The following is a 13,688-nucleotide window of genomic DNA, read 5'->3' as shown; positions in this document are numbered from 1 at the left end:
TAAGACCAGAAAGACCAATCTGTGCAGAGCCTGGATTGACTACATGCCACGCACATAGATACTGGAAAGCTTGACCCTATACAAGGTCAGCAATGCACTAAGAGCCTTCATCAAGAACTCGATAGGAAGGTAGAAAACAACTCTAGAAGCCAATTCCAGCACAATAACACAAGTGAATATCAAATATGGCATATGGCAAGGTGACGCGCTATTCCCAAAGGCCTCAATCCCCTTAGCCAGATCATCATGAAGAGTGGATATGGATATGGAATGTTCAACAGTGTAGCTACCATCAGTCAACTTGTCTACACGGATGACATCAAGCTGTATGCCAAGAGTGAGAGGAACATTGACTCACTGATTCACCTAACTAGGATATACAGCATGGACATGGGAATGTTGTTCATAAGTGTGGGCAGCTTATAGTAAAAAGAGGGAAGGTGATCAGAACAGAAGGAGTTAAAGTACTAGAAGGTCAAACAGGAAATGTAGAGAACAGCGACAAGTACCTGGGGTTACCACAAACACATGACAACCATGAGGAAGACCCAAGAAGATAGCAACATCCAGCAACAAGTACCTTCAGAGAGTCAGACAGGTCCAGAAGTCCCAGCTCAATGGCAAGAACAAATTCAGGCCATCAACACATAGAATTGTAATCAAAATTATTCAACTCCCATTGAAAATCAGGTTTATTGTCAAAATTTACAGCCTTTCAGAACAAATCAAACAAAAGCAATTGGAATAGCTCAACACAATAAATTAAATGATTCAATTTATAATGGCTTCTCGAGTCTCAAAAATGTTCAACCTCTTCATGGCAAGCATCTTTAGTACTTAGTACAGCCCCTTTTGCTATTATGACTTTCTGCAAACGAGATGCATAGCCAGACACCAGCTTCTGGCAGCGTTCCAGAGGAATCTTAGCTCATTGCTCATGACTATTTGCCTCCAGTTCAGTAATATTCTTGGGTTTGCGTGCTGCAACCACCTTCTTCAAAATACCACCTTTTTTCTGTGGGATCACTTTAGAATTTTCCATGATTTCTTCTGCAACCAAGCCTTGGTGGAATTTTAGGTATGCTTGGGATTATTGTCTTGTTGGAAGGTCCAATGACAAACAAGCTTCAGTTTCCTCACAGATGGCATAACGTTTTCTCCTAGGATTTACTGATACTTCAATAATTCCATCTTGCCTTCCACACACTGCTGATTTCCAGTGCCAGAGGATACAAAGCAGCACTGAACATCACTGAAGCACTACCATGCTTAACTGTAGCCACAGTGCTCTTTTCTGTGTATGTTTCATTCTTCTTCCTCCAGACATATTGCTGATCTGTTGGGACGAAAAGTTCCAGTTTTGTTTCACTGCTCTACAGTACAGAATTCCAAAACTTCAGTGGCTTATTTATATGATTTTAAAGATATTAAAACCACCTGTTCTTGTACTTTTGGTTCACTAGTGATGTTCTGGCATGAAAACCTTCTGTGTTTAATATGCGCCTTACTGTGCTTACTGAAACCTCAGTGGCCACCAAGTTTTGTCTAACCAGAAATCTGGTTACAGACAATAATAGCTTCTTGTTTTTGTCCTGTCCAGGTAGTGTAACCATTGTTCCTTCAACTCTGAATTTGCAAACCATGCTCCAATGTGTCTCCAGGAACATTGGTGCCTTTGCTATCTTTTTTTTATCCTGATCCTTGCTTGTGAAGGGCGATGATCTCTTCTCTTAACTTTGTGGACCATTCTTTGGACATGCATTAAAATATGACACTGTCACGGGAGTCGTACCCCAAAACACAGGAAAAAGGAAACCCAAGAAAGGTGGATCTGAAAGACATATTACCAAGCCTTAGAATGGCCGGACTTAACATATTAATACAACAAGAAACAGGCTCAAGATAAATAAAGGGCAAGAATAAAAGAAATACTCAGAGTGAAGACAAAGCCAGAGTCAGGATACCAGAAATCATTAGTTAAATACGAAGCCGGAGTCAGGATACCAGAAATCAGAAGTCAAATACGAAGCGGAGGTTAAACACAGGAAATCACAAGGGAATCACCAGGAGCACTAAACGAGGATCCAAACAGAAACCACGATAGGGCAGAGAATGGAAGCTAAAACAAACCTTAAATGGGCTCTAAAGAGTTCCCATTGGTCCACGTCATCTCTGCAAGCCCAAACAGCATTGGGTCACCTAGATGACGTGATCCCTTTAAGGTAATGATGTCAAGGCTATTTCTTTTATTTTTAGGGGTTGCAGTTCGTCGGGACAGAAGGTAAGTATTATATTCAGGCCACACGGCCACGTGGAGCATTCGGACCGCGTGGCCTGGTGCGTTCTGCTCATGTGGCCGAAGGAGAGAAAAGGCGTGGGCGCAGGATAAAGGTACGTTTGTAAGAGACACTCAACAAGTTCAGTTCAGGTACAAGCAAACCTGGAGCAACTATAAAGCCTTTGGTTAGTTGCATCAGCTGTGCTTGAGACAACACCTGTTTTCATATGTGTGGTGTTGTAAGGGAGTTGATTCAGGGGCTTGAATAATTTTGAGACTGGAGAAGTCATTATAAGTTGTATTTTCAGTTGAATTTGGGGAACCCACTTAAAGCATTTGTAATGTTGAGCTATTTTAATTGCTTTTGTTTGATTTGGCCATTGCAAACAGTTGAAAGTCTGTAAATGTTGACAATAAATCTTATTTTCAATGGGGGGTTGAATAATTTTGATAACAACTTTATGCCCTACCAGTCATCAGGTACTCAGCTAACATAATAATAACCTAGCCAGGAGAAGAGTTGGTCACTAAGGATGTCAAGACCCAGAAACTATTCCATATTTCCACCCAAAATCCAGCACCTAGAGACTGTGCACCAGACGGATGGTGTAGGGGCCTGTTTGGTGTCAAGGCCACAGTACTGGATGAAACACATTGAAACACAGCTGGTGTCTGAGTGTCAGGCCCCCTGCACGCGCGCCGCTCACGACGTCTTCCGTTGATTGCTCACTCGCTCGCAGCGGCTTCAGTTACCTGCTCACCGTGAGCGCCGGCTTCTAGTGCCTGCTTGCCGCTCGCAGCTGTTTCACTCACCGCAGACCCTCTCGGCATTCTCTATGACGAGAAGAGGTATGACAGGGAATGTCTAAGACAGCAACAGATAGAGGAGGCAGAAAAGGAGGAGGTTCCATGGAAAGACAAACATCTCCATGGTATGTGCCACTGGCTGATAGTGGATGTGGGTCACATTACGAAATCCTAATAGTGGTTGGAAAATGCAGGACTGAAAGAAAGCACTATGGCACTAATCCTAGCATTACAGCAACATGCACTTAGCACCAGATCTATAGAAGAAGGGGTCTACCACACCAGACAGAACCCAAGGTGCAGACTGTGCAAAGAGACCTCTGAGACAATGCAGCACATAGCAGCTGGGTGCAAGATGTTAGCAGGGACAGCATACACTGAGAGGCACAACCAAGTTGCTACCACAAAGGGTAGCTGGGAATGGCAGAGCTAAGATCCTGTGAGTCTTTCATATCCAGACAAATACACAAAATATACACCCAGGAGGGGATAGAAAGTAAATATATATATATAAAGGCTTGGCCTGTAGTTGTGGGAGGGGCTTGGTTTCCCTATAAAAGGGCTACCAATCCACTCTCACATTACCATCAATGGTCTGGCGAGTCAGAAACGTTACTTCCGGTTCTGACCGCCATCTTGGATTTCCCCTTACCTGTTCATCGTGGTCTCCGGGTCCGGTGCCCTCCTGAGTGGTCCAGGTTCTCCAGTGCTTTTGCCGCCACCGCTGCTGCCGCCGCCGCTGCCGCCGCCGCTGCCGCCGCCGCCGCCGTCCGCACAGCTTTCCGGTACTCACTGCCGCCAAAATAACCGTAAGTTGGGCCCGCCGTAAAGCAAACCGCTTCACATTCACGGCGGAGCCCCTATTCACTTAACCGCATCCGGAACTATTTTCGCGGCAATCACTCCGCCGCTAAGCAAAATAATCCCTATCTTTAAAACGATTAAAACAATCAATACATTCGTTAATATACTTAAAATTATGCTACTAAACGAAACGGTTTATGTATAAATTAATCACACTATTTAAATCCACTTTTTTTTTTTTTACTCACTATTTATACACGATCCTGCATCCACTTCTTAGGTGGAATCTCGCCCCCTACTGGTCTATAACGATATTACACCTAATAAAAAAAAAAATATAATAATAATTTTATGTTACATTTAATTAGATTCCTGATTTCTGACATCTTCCCACAGGTTTTCTGACCAGAATTCATATTAATATTTGGGAACCCTGAGATCGGTATCATTTATATACGTTATAGGTTGGTAACATTGTCATATGACCCATGTTAAATGACCATATAAACATATGATATTAGTTAAAATATAATTTACTCTCCTAGGTTTAGTCATCGGAACGGTAGCTTTTACAAGCAAGAAACCGGTTTCTCTCGCTTATATCTCCTCCGCAGTTATCGGGTAGGTTCTGGTTCTAAGGTCCACGATCTGGCCTAACCACTACCCCAGATTCAGATATTTATATATCATCTTATACCCACAGGTTAACCTACCGACAAAATCACAGATTCTCTTCAATTGAGAGGCAAGCCTGACTCACTTTTCAGGTACTACGCCAGATCCCACTATTTCCAAAATATTATTTGAGGGGTACTGGTCCCAGGTTAGGGGGGCCAATTAGATAAATATTTTCTGGTCTTAATCCATAGGCTAGTGGTCCCGCGAGGCCAACATCCCTAACCTCACACTCGGAGGTGACACGTCCCTCGGGCCAAATCATAGCTAGCCGCCTCGCATCAATGTAAAGAGAGGGCCTCACCTGTCACTCCCAATCTTTCTTATGCTTTATATGACACCGAGAGGCCAACACCCCGCCACAACGTTCGGTGGCCTCAAAACGTCCCCTCGGGCCCACTCATAGATAGTGCCTCTCAAGCCGCTTGGCAACTAGCAGGGCCTCATCTGTCACGTTTAAAAAAGCTTAATTGTTTCACCGCTTGGTATTTTGTTAGCCCACCAGTACCCACCCACAAAACAATTCATACGACTGACTATATATATTTATAATTTCAGTTATGTCACTAACGCCAGATATTCCTGAAGAACTGTCACTACCTAGCACACCCGCTAGGCCTGCCACCCCTGGTCCAAGTACAGACGTGAATAGCCCGGCATCCCTTAGATCGTGGACCATACCACGTCTTACAGCTGAACTAAGAAGACGCTGCATCCCTTTCCCAGCTACAGCTAGAAAGGCGGAGTTGTATAGGCTTCTAAACACTACCACTGACAACTCCGAGGCAGGGGAAGGCCCTAGCGGGTCTCAAGTACCAGCATTTCATACAATGATGACGTCCCTTATGACATCCATGGGGAAAATCACTGACAGGCTGGACAAATTGGAGGCCGGTAGTGCTACTCACTCCACTACAAATACAACGGTCACCACTCAGCCTCTTGCTGATACCTTACCCGGTAATACCCCACCAGCCACGGGTGACATAGAATCTATTGATCCCTCACACATGGTCCCAGCTCACCTTAAGAAGGACATTCTGGAAGGCAAGGACGTTAACCTAGCTTCATTGCTTATTGCCTCCCAGGATGTCCTTGAGAACAGGACCTTTGCTTGTGGGGACATTTCTGTAGTCCTTAAGGCTAGGGACCCTCGCCTGAACAAAAAATTGAATATACCAGAATTTGTGTTAGGTTTTGGCATCTATAGGGACGTATATTGCACTGTATACCCAGGGAAAAGAGCCGAGCTAGATGCGTACATGCACAAGTTGGTGGATTTGGGGCACAAATACGGTGGTACAGCGTTTTACGATTACCACCGTTCCTTCTCTGCAAAGGTGGCCGCAGCTCTGGCTCAGTTCAATTTGAGCATTAAGTGGAATAAGTTGGACACTGAGCTATTCTGTAGGCACTTTGCAGGCCTCAAGCCCCCAACTTGTGCAGTATGCTCATCAGCAACCCACAGCACTAATTTCTGCCCTAATACAGCTGAGGTAGAACAAAACCAAGCAACTACTAACCCCTCAAGGTCAAATAAAGGTTTGAAAGACAAATTAGGAAGAGATATTGTCTTCTTAGGGAAATCCCAGGTATGCAACAATTTTAATGCTGGCAATTGTGGGTTTAGTTCGTGTAGACTAATGCATGTCTGTTCACATTGTTTTAGGGCTCATTCCAAGACAATGTGCCCAAATAAAGCTTTTCCTAAACCCTATCTCACATGCGTGAACCTCAGCTTATTCACCGATTTACTACATCTACACCCATCACGACATTTTAGTGACTACCTCATAACAGGTCTATCGGAGGGTTTTCACACAGGGTTGATACATTTACCTACAGGCACATTGGAATGTGACAACTTACTTTCCACACGAGATGACCCACAGCTGGTACATAAACTTATCACAATTGAGGTGGACCAAGGGTTTTTGCTGGGTCCTTTCCACTCACCACCTTTTACTTCTTGGAGAACCAATCCCATTGGGATTGTCACGGGGAAAAACTCACTTAAACCCAGGTTAATCATTGATTTATCCGCACCACATTCCTCTACAGTCCCCAGCTTAAATTCCCTCATACCATCGGAAGAGTTTTCACTGCATTACGCCACCATCGACCATGCCATTGGGGCTATCATTAAAGCAGGCACAGGGGCATGGTTAAGTAAAACGGATGTAGTGAACGCCTTCAAATTACTTCCTATGCACCCTACACTTTGGCACCTTCACGGCATTAAATGGGAAGGGTTATACTATTTTTTCACTCGCCTCACTTTTGGCTCTAAAAGCAGCCCGCGTATTTTCGACACATTTGCAGAGGCCTTATGTTGGTTGTTACTCAATGCATGTAAATGTCCCTCAGTGATTCACTATTTAGACGATTTCCTCACAATTGAGAACAACACACTTCCACCCACAAGTTTAAGACACATGTTGGCATTATTCGAGTCACTTTCTATCCCAGTCTCCCCACATAAGACCCTGGGGCCTGACACTCAGATGCAATTTCTGGGGATACAACTAGACACAGTACACATGCAGGCTAGCCTCCCTCATGAGAAAATTGAGCGTATCCTGGCAAGCATTGACCATTACCTACAGCAAGGTTGTTGCACAAAAAAAGATCTACAATCATTGCTGGGATCGCTTAATTTTGCAATGAGAATCATTCCTCAGGGGAGATCATTTATTTCACATTTGCTGTCACTATTTCCACAATTTACCTCAGACACATCTTACATTTCATTAGACAACCACGCAACATCCGATTTGCGCATGTGGAGAATTTTCCTCACTTCTTGGAACGGGCGTGCCATGTTTATACCACCTCACTCAGACACTTCACCTACACTATGGACAGACGCTGCAGCAAACACAGGTTTCGCAGCCATATGGGGAGACCAATGGCTTGGGGGGCCGTGGCCAACTGAGGTGAAAGCTCTCACAAAATTCACAGAGACCTCAGCTTTATTTGAGTTGTACCCCATCGTGGCAGCAGCCGTTACCTGGGGCCACCAGTGGTCCGGTCACACGGTTTGGTGCTATTCTGACAATATGGCTACTTGCCATATTGTCAATAAAGGCCGGTCATCATCACTGGTAATTATGAGGCTCTTGAGACGACTCACATGGGTAGCAGCCACTTGTCAATTCTTTCTAACATGTATTCACGTTCCTGGGTGCACAAACATCAGTGCTGATCACTTGTCTCGATTTCGTTTTCAGGAATTCTTCACGACACTGCCCACCGCTTCCAGACTGGCAACACCAGCCCCACTTTTCACAGACATGATAATGGATTAAAAGCCTTGTTAAATCACGCACGTCACATTTCTCACCTTGCACTTTCTGTAAATACAAGAAACACTTACGACAGAGCATTTCACATATTCAGGAAATTTATCACTGATTTCCACATTCACGACATGTTTACGATAGAAGCAATCTTGGGTTTCACTTCTTTTTGCCACATCAACCTAAAACTATCATTCAACACTATTAAATTATACCTCACGGGAATTCAACACCACATGCTTATTCAACAACCCAAAGCCACTAGTTTCTTGTCATCATATCAAATCAAGACAGTTCTTAGAGGCATTAAAAAATTAGACACACATGTCCCAGCAAAACGACTACCTATAGATAACCGTATATTTCATGCACTAAGCAACTTGTTAGATTCCTCCCCGTTTGAGCCCAGGACAAACACGGTCATAAAGACAGCCATATATCTAGCTTTTTATGGATTCCTCCGTCCCAACGAATTCACAACCAGGACTATTACGACCACTGATTACTTAAGAACCTTGGACTTAGAGAAACATAACGACCATTACCTACTCATACTCAAACACTCAAAAACCAGCACCATGGGTCATACCGTTACGATCCCTTTGTACCCTACTCATAACAAATGGTGCCCGGTACAAAATGTTGACAATTATCTGCAATCACTCCACAAACAACCATTACAACCTTTGCTAGAACTGCACGGTAACGTTCTAACTACAGCAAGGTTTATGCTCTATGTAAGATTGCTGTTGACTAGACTCGGCTTGAACCCTAGTCAATTTTCAGGTCATTCTTTCCGAATCGGGGCAGCATCCACAGCCTCTGCTAACCACATACCTCCACACATCATCAAAACAATGGGACGCTGGAAATCTTCCGCTTATACTCTCTATATACCCAATCCTGTTAAAGAATTAAGACTAGCTTTTTGTGACTTATCTAAATAAAGTTTGGTCAACGTATTATGTCTTATGGTATTTATTTTTGCCCACTTTTTACAGGCCTACTGCTCTGTCGGTTTCGGCACACCACAACCGACTAATTCCAACTAATGGGTATTTATGTTATTATATGTTATTATATGTTATGATCTCATATACGGCTATATGGCCACGACCACAAATATAAAGGCTTGGCCTGTAGTTGTGGGAGGGGCTTGGTTTCCCTATAAAAGGGCTACCAATCCACTCTCACATTACCATCAATGGTCTGGCGAGTCACCCCACCCGCCACTCCCTCTATTACAAACACCCTCTAAGGTGGGCCCACTTTTTACAGGCCTACTGCTCTGTCGGTTTCGGCACACCACAACCGACTAATTCCAACTAATGGGTATTTATGTTATTATATGTTATTATATGTTATGATCTCATATACGGCTATATGGCCACGACCACAAATATATATATATATATATATGCGCACACAAACACACACATACATGCACACTTTAATCAGTCGTAGCATTAAAACCCAGACATATGAAGTGAATAACATTGATTTTATTGTAACAATTGCACCTGCAAAGGGGTGGCATATATTAGGCAACAAGTGAACAGTCAGTTCTAGAATTGTATGTGTTGGAAGAAAGAAAAATGGGCAAGCGAAGAGATCTGAGTGACTATGATAAGGGCCAAGTAGCAGACTCTAGATGACTGGATCAGAGCATCTCCAAAATGTCAAGTCTTGCGGGGTATTCCCAGTATGAAGTGGTTAATACCTACTAAAAGTGGTGCAAGGAAGGACAACCAGTGAACCTGCATCACGGTCATGGGCACCCAATGCTCCTTGATGCACATGAGGAACAAAGGCTAGTCCATCTGGTGCGATCAAACAGATGAGCTAATGCCGACCATGATAGAAAGGTGCCAGAACACACAGTGCTTCACAGTTTGCTGCGTGTGGGGCTGCATAGCTGAAAGTGCCTTCAATGGGGACGCAAGTGTTAGAACTGGACCATAGAGCAATCAGGTGGATGGCCAGGTGCGTGTGCATCTTGTTGACCTGGGGATACATACCAGCTACCTAGAGATTGTTGCAGACCACGAAGACCCCTTCATAGCAATGGTGTTCCCCAATGGCAGTGAACTCTTATCAGCAGGATAATGCACGCTGCCACACTGCACAAATTGTTCAATGGCTTGAGGAATATGAAAAAGAGTTCAAGCTGTTGACAAATCTGATGGATGGAGGATCAGAACTTGCAGGACTTCCCAGATCTGCTGCTAATGTTTTGTGGCCAGCTATGACAGAATACAGAATACATTCAGAGGTCTAGTGCAGTTCATGCCTTGGCACAGACCTGTTTTTGCAGCACGAGGGGGGACCTATATGATATTAGGCAGGTGGTTTTGTGGCTGATAGGTATACTACCACGCCTCAATAAGCAAACCAGTAACCAACCTCATGCTGATGATTTGCATTAACAACGAAACAGCTGTCCATGAGTGGTAAACCGGCTTTGCATCTTTTCCTTGGTGGTGTTTCAAATCTGTTGTATACAGCAAACACAGACTCAAAGGAATCCATGTTTAAAATGGAAAGAGGCAAAAATGTGATTGTTTGTTAAACTAATTTACATATGCCCACCCAGAATATTTTACAGTAGTAACATCACTGCAGATTTGTGATTTCTGTGGAAAAAGCAAGTATTATGACTTGACTGATGTGCAGATTTTTGTTTAACATTTTATTACCAAATATATATATATAATAAATGTAGAGGTGTGTATTCTAGAAACGTGTTCTCATGTCCTTTGTGGTGCTGATATTGGATTATAGTGAACATTTTCTTCAGCATGATTGTGATTGTGGAAACCTGAGTGTTACCAGATACACATATCACATATACATATAGATGGGCAGCACATGAAAAGTGTTATAGAATTCAGAAGAAAATGTAAAGGTATAATATCAAGTAATTAGGCAATTACGAATCCTGCAGACTATGCATTATACATACAACCCTTTTCATGCATTTTCATAAATGACAAAATGATATGTGTGGCGAAACCAACCTCGCCACTGGGCCCTGGAGAAGCCTGTTTGCTAGCCTCCTACCTGCTGACTATGGCCCCTGGGTTATTTGGGGCATATTGTACTGTATATTGCTGCTACTGGCCCTTTTAACAGCATCTATGGACATATTGGGACTTTTGGGACTACTGTCCCTTTAAGACTGTGATACATATTCTAGTGTACTGCCTGTAATATTATATGTGTATTTGTGTGTTAAGTTTATCCTGGGTGATTTGTATGCAGCATTCATCTGATTGTTCGGTAGAATCACTCCATTCAGTATATTGAGTGAAACTACCGAACAACCAGACCACCCAGGAATAAGTGTGCCTCCAATTACAGTTTGCAACAATGTTGCAAACGGGTAATTGGCAATCAGTGTAATATATTCTTTGTCCTCTGGGTGGCCGCCATTCGGGAAACAAACACGTGGCGGCGGCCATCTTAAACTACCGAACAGCGGTGTTTTGCCGTCGAGTGTCTGGAACTAAAATCGGACACTTGACTAGGCAAACACCGCTGAGACCTCCATACTTCCAGGAATTCGTATAGAAACTACCGAATGAGCCGCCGTTCGGTAGAAAGAACCCCACAAACAAGGGAATTCATTCAAACCCTGTCCAGGCTCTATAACACAGGCAATTCGCCTGTTTTCATTCCCTTGTTTGTGACCGACCGCAGGGCCAAAATGCATGGAACTGTTTTCGGATACTTTACCCATGCGGTCGGTCAAATCTTTGGAACCCCATATCTCCCGAACCATTCATCCGAATGACTTGAATTGTGGATATGTTGTCCCCCTGAATAAGGGCTATCCAGCGATGCTGGATTTAAAGGTGTACCCCCGGGTTTTGGGGTACATCCAGAACTTGGCTGGAAAAGTGTACCGGATACTTGGGTTTAATGTTATCTGAGGGGAGGGGATGTGTGGGCTGAACCATGTATGTGATTGGTTATTTTATGCCTCCCCCTGGGTGTGGCCTGTATGTGTATTATTGTAATAAAAGCCAGGCTGGATGAGACAGTCCAGAGTTCCTGTTTTACCCTCAAAGTGATGTGTCGTCTCATTATTGGGGGAAGGATTTAATGTATGCTGTTCCAGTTGACTGCTAGGAGTACAAGCCTATTCGTATGGTTCCTATTCAATGGTCTACAACATTCATACGCTTGGGAGAATTTAAAGGTTTCTCGGATTCGGTGATTATGGTGTCTGCCAGAGTGCTTGGAGTCCTCAGGAAGCACTAGGAGCATCCATTAACGGAGGTACCCGGTCAGGGTGCCAGGCGATCCGTTACAATATGTGTCCCTGAAAACATGGTGGATATGGTAACCAGGGCCGCCACCAGAAATTTTGGGGCCCCTAACTCAGCTCAGGGTCTGGGCCCCCTGGGGCCGGCCTCCAAATACCGCCCACTGGGCCCGCCTCCAAATACCACCCACAGGAATACACACACAGACACAAACACACACACTGATACAAAAGGACACAGATACATATTAACAGACACACATACTGAAACAGACATACATGCATACAGGCATACATACTGACACACACATACTGAGACATACACACAGGCATACATAGTGACAGACAGACATATACTAACATACATACAGACACACATGCATGAGGACATAAAGACACATACATACATACAGACACCGACATACATACATACACACACACACACATACATACATACAGACATACATACAGACATACTGACAGACATACAGACACTGACATCCATACACACATACATTCATAATGGCATACAGACATACACAGACATACATTCATAATGGCATACAGACATACATACATACATACAGACTGACATACATGCATATATACATACATACTGATATACATACATGCATACAGCCATACATACACACAGACATACATTCATAATGATATGCAGACATACATTCATACTGACATACAGACATACATATATACATACATAGACATACATACAGACAGACATACATGCATACAGATATACATGCATGCATACAGACATACATACATACATACATACACAGACATACATACAGACAGACAGACATACATACATAGACATACATGCATGCAGTCAGACATACATAGACATACACACAGACAGACATACATACAGACATACACACACAGACATCCATGCATCCAGACAGACATACATAGACATACATACATAGACATACATGCATACAGACAGACATACATACAGACAGACAGACATACATACAGGCATGCATACAGACAATCATACAGACATACACATACATACATACATAGACATACAGACATAGACATACAGACAGACATACAGACAGACAGACATACATAGACATACATGCATGCATACAGACATACATACATACACAGACACACAGACATACATACACAGACATACATACATAGACATACAGACAGACAGACAGACATACACATACATACATACATAGACATACATACAGACAGACACAAAGACATACATACACAGACAGACATACATGCATGCATACATACATACAGACATACATACACATACATACAGATAGACATACACATACATACAGACAGACATACACACACATACACAGACAGACATACATACACATACATGCATACAGACACAAAGCTCATTTTCCAGCCACCCTTCTGTCTCTTACCTTTTCTTTGCAGGAGGGCGGCTGGCTGGGGATGATGGGAGTCAGCGTGGCTCCCTCTTCACTGGCGCACGCGCTCCTCCCGCGCGGAGTGAGCTGGGAGGAAGTGACCACAATGAGGATGTGTCAGG

At 43.5% G+C, this 13,688-nt stretch overlaps 1 protein-coding gene across 1 annotated transcript in view; it reads left to right on the top strand.

Moving 5' to 3' along the window:
* The window catches only part of LOC134568076 (cytochrome P450 2D15-like), a 63,271-nt gene that overhangs the window by 33,352 nt on the left and 16,231 nt on the right, over nucleotides 1-13,688 (top strand). The window lies entirely within an intron of this gene.

The sequence above is a fragment of the Pelobates fuscus genome, chromosome 7 (genome assembly GCF_036172605.1).
Source record: "Pelobates fuscus isolate aPelFus1 chromosome 7, aPelFus1.pri, whole genome shotgun sequence".
NCBI lineage: Eukaryota > Metazoa > Chordata > Amphibia > Anura > Pelobatidae > Pelobates > Pelobates fuscus.
Note: the sequence above shows the minus strand (reverse complement) of the source record. Positions and strands in the feature narration are given on the sequence as shown.